We start from the raw sequence: 6,000 nt of genomic DNA, 5'->3' as shown, positions 1-6,000 counted from the left end.
CTTATAAATGAAATGTATTATTATTATTATTATTATTATTATTATTATTATTATTATTATTATTATTATTATTATTATTATTATTATTTTGCCGACTTCGCAGACTTTCCAACTTTGCATCTGTCACTGTTTGCAAGGTGGTGATGGCAGTTGTGGATCCCAAAAAGCAGGCAGGAGGGCAGCATACAATGCATACACAATGCACAATGCACACAATTGCATTCAATGACCCGACACCGAATGGTCGTGCCTGGGGGTCCTTTTAACTGTCACTGATTGGGAACAACCAGCACCTGCGAGGCTGCAGGCAGGGCCGACAGCGCTACCCGTTGGTCGCCAACCAGATCACGACAGTACCCCCGTCCCTTCAAGGGACTGCTTCCAACAGTCTCCCCAACTCAATGGTGGAGACGGCAACCGTTGCCTCTCCAACAGATGATGGGCGGCGGCCTGATGGGAAGGGGACTCGGCCTGAAGTGGATGTGGACGCGGCACGGATCGTCGTAGGCGTGAGTGCGATCCATCTCGCACGTTCACGTGACGACACATGGCTCAACGCCGACGTCGCACTGCCAGGCGCAGTGTCACCCCGGATGGCCGCGTGGGAACAGGTCTCGCTGACGCGGGCGTGAACGTCCCGGCACCGGGGAAGCGAGAGCAGTCCTCAGCCGCTTCGGGATCCAGCGGTGAGTGGGGTCTCGGACTGAGGTGGACGCGGACATTGCACGGCTCGTCGTGGATGCGACTCGATTCAACATGCACGACAACGCGGAGCTCGACGTGGGCGTGCACTGCCAGACACACAGTGTCACCCTGGATGGCCACCTGGAAAGAGGTTTCGGCCGGACGTTGACATGGACGTTTCGGAAATGAGATCGGTCCGTTGTACACTATGCACAATGCATACAATTGCATACAATGCAGACACATGCATATACAATGACCCGACACCGAATGGTCGTGCCGGGAGTCTTTTTAACTGTCACTGATCGGGATGACCAGCACCTGTGCAGGTGCAGGCGGGTCCGACAGCGCCACCCGTTGGTCGCCAACCAGCTCATGACAGCAACTGGGGTGCTATTCCAAAATTCTTGTCGCGTATCACGGCAAACGTTCGTGGTGTTATTTCCAGGGATCGTGTTTCAAAGGATAGGTGTGCATAAATGCCACAATATGGGATGCGCTTGTTTTCAGACTTTTTTATTTGGCACTGAGCACACAGACAAATTAAGCCCCAAATAACTTTTTGGTGTTCTAGTTGGCTTTCTCCAGAATTGATATTTTGAACTTTTAATCATTTCCTCCAGCTTGTCTCCTCTTCTGCATACACCCCCCCCCCCCCTCCACCAAAAAAAATGTTTAAAAAAAAATATCTTTCTCAGCTGGGCTGCGGCTCACCTGCATCATTGCAAAGAGCAGGTAGTGGTAAATTGATGGGTGAAAGAACAAAGACAAAAAGAGGCAGGCAGCACTTGTAGACAGTCAACCAGAACTTGCGAGGCCCGAAAGAGGGGGTTGGGGCGGGGGTGTGAGGTGAAAAGGAAGGATATAATCCACAATGGCAACGTCTGGCTTTGGCGATGGTGAAATGCGGAAGAAAGCCGTGCGAGAGCCACGCGGTTCAGGTGTAACAGAAGAGAATACTTGACATTGTTTCCATTGAAGTCCTTTTCATTTTTACATCAGGGTGAAACCGAAAAGACAAAGTCTGACATTCCACAAGCGCTTAAAATGGAAGAAAGGTCACGTTTGATTGCCCCCCCCCCAAATGGACCTCTGCGTTAAAGGTGATTGTGTTGCCGGCTGATAAAACCGGAGAGCTTTTACAGGAGTGCCTATTGTAGTGAGCTGCAGTTTGTCTTGCATTGTATCATGGGAAAAAGATGAGTGGGCGTACAAGGAGCGCTAGAAATAGTGTTCGGGTCCTAAATGATGCGTTTAAAACAATCGATTTTGAGCGGCAAGGAAAAAAAGTCTGCGCGCTGGCGCGATGATGAGCCCTGAGCGGTGGGGTGAATGTGCGTCAGCGTGTGTGTGTGTGTGTGTGTGTGTGTGTGTGTGTGTGTGTGTGTGTGTGTGTGTGTGTGTGTGTGTGTGTGTGTGTGTGTGGGCTGCAGGGGCCACCCTGTGATCGTCTACTTGGCAGCTTTGGTGCCGAAGAGGCCTCTCAGAATAAGTGAACAAACACACGCATGCACGCTAAAGTCTTATGAGAGCTGACAGGTTCTTTTTCTTGTGTGCGCTCGGGTCAGAGTGGCCTCGCCCACATGCATCTCCGCAATCCCGCAAACGTACATGGCCGCATATTCACACTCAGTGGCGGGCTGTGCATATCACCCCTGGGCCTTCAATAGTGTCACGTCTGAATCAATCCAAGCTGCGACTATAAATAAAAAGGGTGGTGTGTTTTACAAGAGGGTCCCATTAGCAGTGTCTGAAACTCATGACAAAAGGTTAGCGGACACCAGGGCAGACAACTCTGAAAAGTTGTCTGCCCGGCCATAAAGTTGCCTGCCCCATTTTTTCACAACTTGAAACACAATAAGATGACTAGTTGCAAAAAAACATTGTTGCAAAGTACAGGTAACATCCGACTTACGACCGAGTTCCGTTGCGACCAAACGGTCGTAAGTCAAAATGGCCGTAAGTTGAAATCCATTCAAAATGTTGAATAGAGACTCGGAGGCTAAATGACTCACAAACTCCACTTCTTAAAATGTTAAAAATAGCGTCTGGAGGTCGTGGTCGTAAGTACGGGTAAGTCGAGCAGGTCGGATGTTAACTGTATTAAGGATTGTTCTTTATTAAGGATGTACCTATACCACAAATGCGCCCTTGCTTTATTTATTGTATATTCACAACTCTCAAGTACACTTTACAGTCACGGAATAATGTACACTTACAAAATGGAACTGTATAGTGCCACTTAGCAGTTTTTTTGACGACGATACTAGTGCAGCGTGTTCTACCAGATAACAAATTCCTTGTGTGTTCTACATACTTGGCAATAAAGATGATTCCCATTCTGATTCTGATTTTGTAGCGTCATGAATTTTGTTAGCTTCTTTTGAATGTTTCTTCTGGGGTTGAGGCTCTGTGCATCTACTTTGGAAAATAATATGCCAATGCACGACCTTATAACGCTCAAGAAAGACAGAAGCAGGCTTCTGATTGGCTGCCGTGCCGAGTATGCAAATTGACAAATGACCTGAAATTCCGAAATTTCCAAACCAAATGAACATTTCTAAATTGGAATAATCGATTCTAATTTCGAAATCTTCGTTCAAACGGTTGCTTTATTAAAAGAAGCAAACGTTTGATTTGATTTGTTTCTTGAAGAAGTTGTCGGCCACCCGGACAGAGACACGTTTTGTAAGTTGTACGCCCGACGGAAAATTTGCACGCCCCGGGTGTCCCGGCAGACATGCTTTCAGACACTGCCAGTAGTCAGGAAATAACCTGTGAAGAAAAGAAATATTGTTATTAAACTGTTCGAGTTTTTACCATAAATGTGTTCATTCATGATATGGGTTCAGAAGGCGCTCTTTCACATCGCAGAGAAGATGGAACAACAGGATGGCAAAGCATTTCCAACCTTTCTTTATGATTCTTGAAAAGTCCATCTTGAAAATGGCTTCAACAGTAAATCTGCAACCAAATCAATTTCTTCTCCTCCTTCAGCTATTGTGGGTTGACAAAACAAGAATTAAATCAACACAACAATGTATTTACTTATGCAGCTCGCTATAGATACCAGTGTCTGAAACTCATGACAAAACGTTACCGCACACCAGGGCAGACAACTCTAAAAAGTTGCCTGCCCCATTTTTCACAACTTGAAACACAATAAGACGAAAAGTATTAAATATTTTTTTTTTTTTATTAAGGATGTACCTACCACAAATTTGCTTCAAGGACAACCGACGTCTCCAGACAAGTTGTGTCCATAATTTGTAAAATGGCTTCAAATGACTTCTACTGAGCGTATTTTACAAAGATTCCACCGCATAGAGCTATATTTTACGTTTTAAGACTCACACTGAATATTCTGGAAGTCTTGTTTTTGTGTTGATGACGAGTCCTCACCCGACGTCACTGAAGGAACGCCCCTGACCGAAAAAAGGGACACATTGTAGCTGTCCTTCCATCACGTCAATGCATTTTGCTGTACTTTGATCTGAAAACGTCATGTAGAACCAAAAAGAGGCAGAACAGGGTGACAAAGCTCCATGTAAGGAATTCATCAGCCTGTGGAAACGGGATGATTAATGCCTAACACGGCTTTGTCGCCATTTTCTGTCTTTTTTGGCTGTGACATTTCCCACCCCTGATATCTCAAAATGACCGGAATAAATTATTTAATCGATTGCAAACATTTATGCTTTCTTCTTCAGAACTATTTGAATCATATTCATAACTGGATGAGTAACAAGAAAGCATATTCTCTGAATCTGAAGCCATTGTTTGGATTCTCGAGCAAGGCAAGACGTCTTGCCGTGACACCACGAAGATAGGGGCGGGACCTTCTGAAACTGGCCACTTCCGGTTTCAAATTGAAGTAGTTTTAGGACACTTTAAGTCATTTTTATTTGTGTTTTGCATTTGACTAAAAATATCATCCTGCGTGTTTTGGGTATTTTAGATGCCATAAAACGTTTTTCTGATGTCAGTTAGGAAACAAAAAAGTGACGTCGGTTGTCCTTTAAAGTATCGTAAAAATCCCTTGCCAATGATTTTGCTTCAGTTGTCGTTTGTCCATACGCTGTTCGGCATGTTGCACAATGCAATGTTTGCGTTGCGTCGTCTGCAACAAGTCACATGAACTCCTCTTTCCACGATGCCTTTAATAATAATAATAATACATTAATTTCTCAGCGCCTTTCAAGACTCTCAAGCACACTTTACAGTCACAGGATAATGTACGTTTACGTTTTGTAGCGTCATAAATGTTGTTAGCTTCTTTTGAATCTTTCTTCTGGAGCTGAGGTTCTGTGCATCTACTTTGGAAAATGATATGCAAATGCACGACCTTATAACGCTCGGGAAAGTCCGGAAGCACGAAGCAGGCTTCTGATTGGCTGCCGTGCCGAGTACGCAAATTGCAAATCCAAATTTTCCAAACTGAACAAAGATTTTGAAATCTGAATAATGTATTCAGATTTTGAAGTCTTCATTCAAAGGTTTTCTTTATTGAATAAAGTAAATGTTGGATAAAAAAAAAATCTTCATTGTTTTTTTTTTTTCTTGAAAAAGTTGTCGGCCACCCGGGCGGCGACGTGTAAGTACAAGACGTATACGTTGTACGCCCGACGTAAAAGTTGCACGCCCCGGGCGTCCGGGCAGGCATTGTTTCAGACGCTGCAGATACAGTAAGCTAGCTCTGGCCAGTAGGCCCTTCAACTCCAGAATTCTGGAGTTAAAGCAACAGAGTCATTGACCCTGCATTTAATGCTACAGGGCCTGCAGAACTGATTGTGAAGGCGTCCCTGGTAACAAACGATGGCTGAAATGGAATTGGTTAAATGCTTTAATACGAAAACACACATCTGGAAGCGGCATAACAGGGACAAAGCTATGAAAGGAAGATGAAATACAATTTGGAATTATTTAAGAACATTTTATAGACAAAATATAATGAACCAATCTGTGATTCAGATGTTTTTAGACCAGCAGAGAAGTCGTTGCAGGGAGTGACGGGCCGCCACTGTTCACTCTACAACTCAGTGTATCTCCCTGCTCACCACCACCAAGACCCCAGCCCCCACACCCTCCAGTGTTTGATGTGGTCTTTGGAGGACCGTCTTAAAAGAAATTCCAGCTTTTGAAGTCGCGCGGCACTTTTCTTCTGCTGGCTTCCTCTTTCATCTTCTGACGGATTGGAAGTTGGGAACAAGATCCGCACTTGCCCCACTTGAGCTATTTACCATGTGTCGAACCTGGGAATCGGAGAAGTTGATCACGCGGGGGCTATTGTTCCCCGTAAGATGCGGCCAATGCACT

The sequence above is a fragment of the Hippocampus bargibanti genome, linkage group LG17 (genome assembly GCF_051943395.1).
Source record: "Hippocampus bargibanti isolate YZ-2025 linkage group LG17, ASM5194339v1, whole genome shotgun sequence".
Taxonomy (NCBI): domain Eukaryota; kingdom Metazoa; phylum Chordata; class Actinopteri; order Syngnathiformes; family Syngnathidae; genus Hippocampus; species Hippocampus bargibanti.
This window is presented reverse-complemented; position numbering follows the sequence as displayed.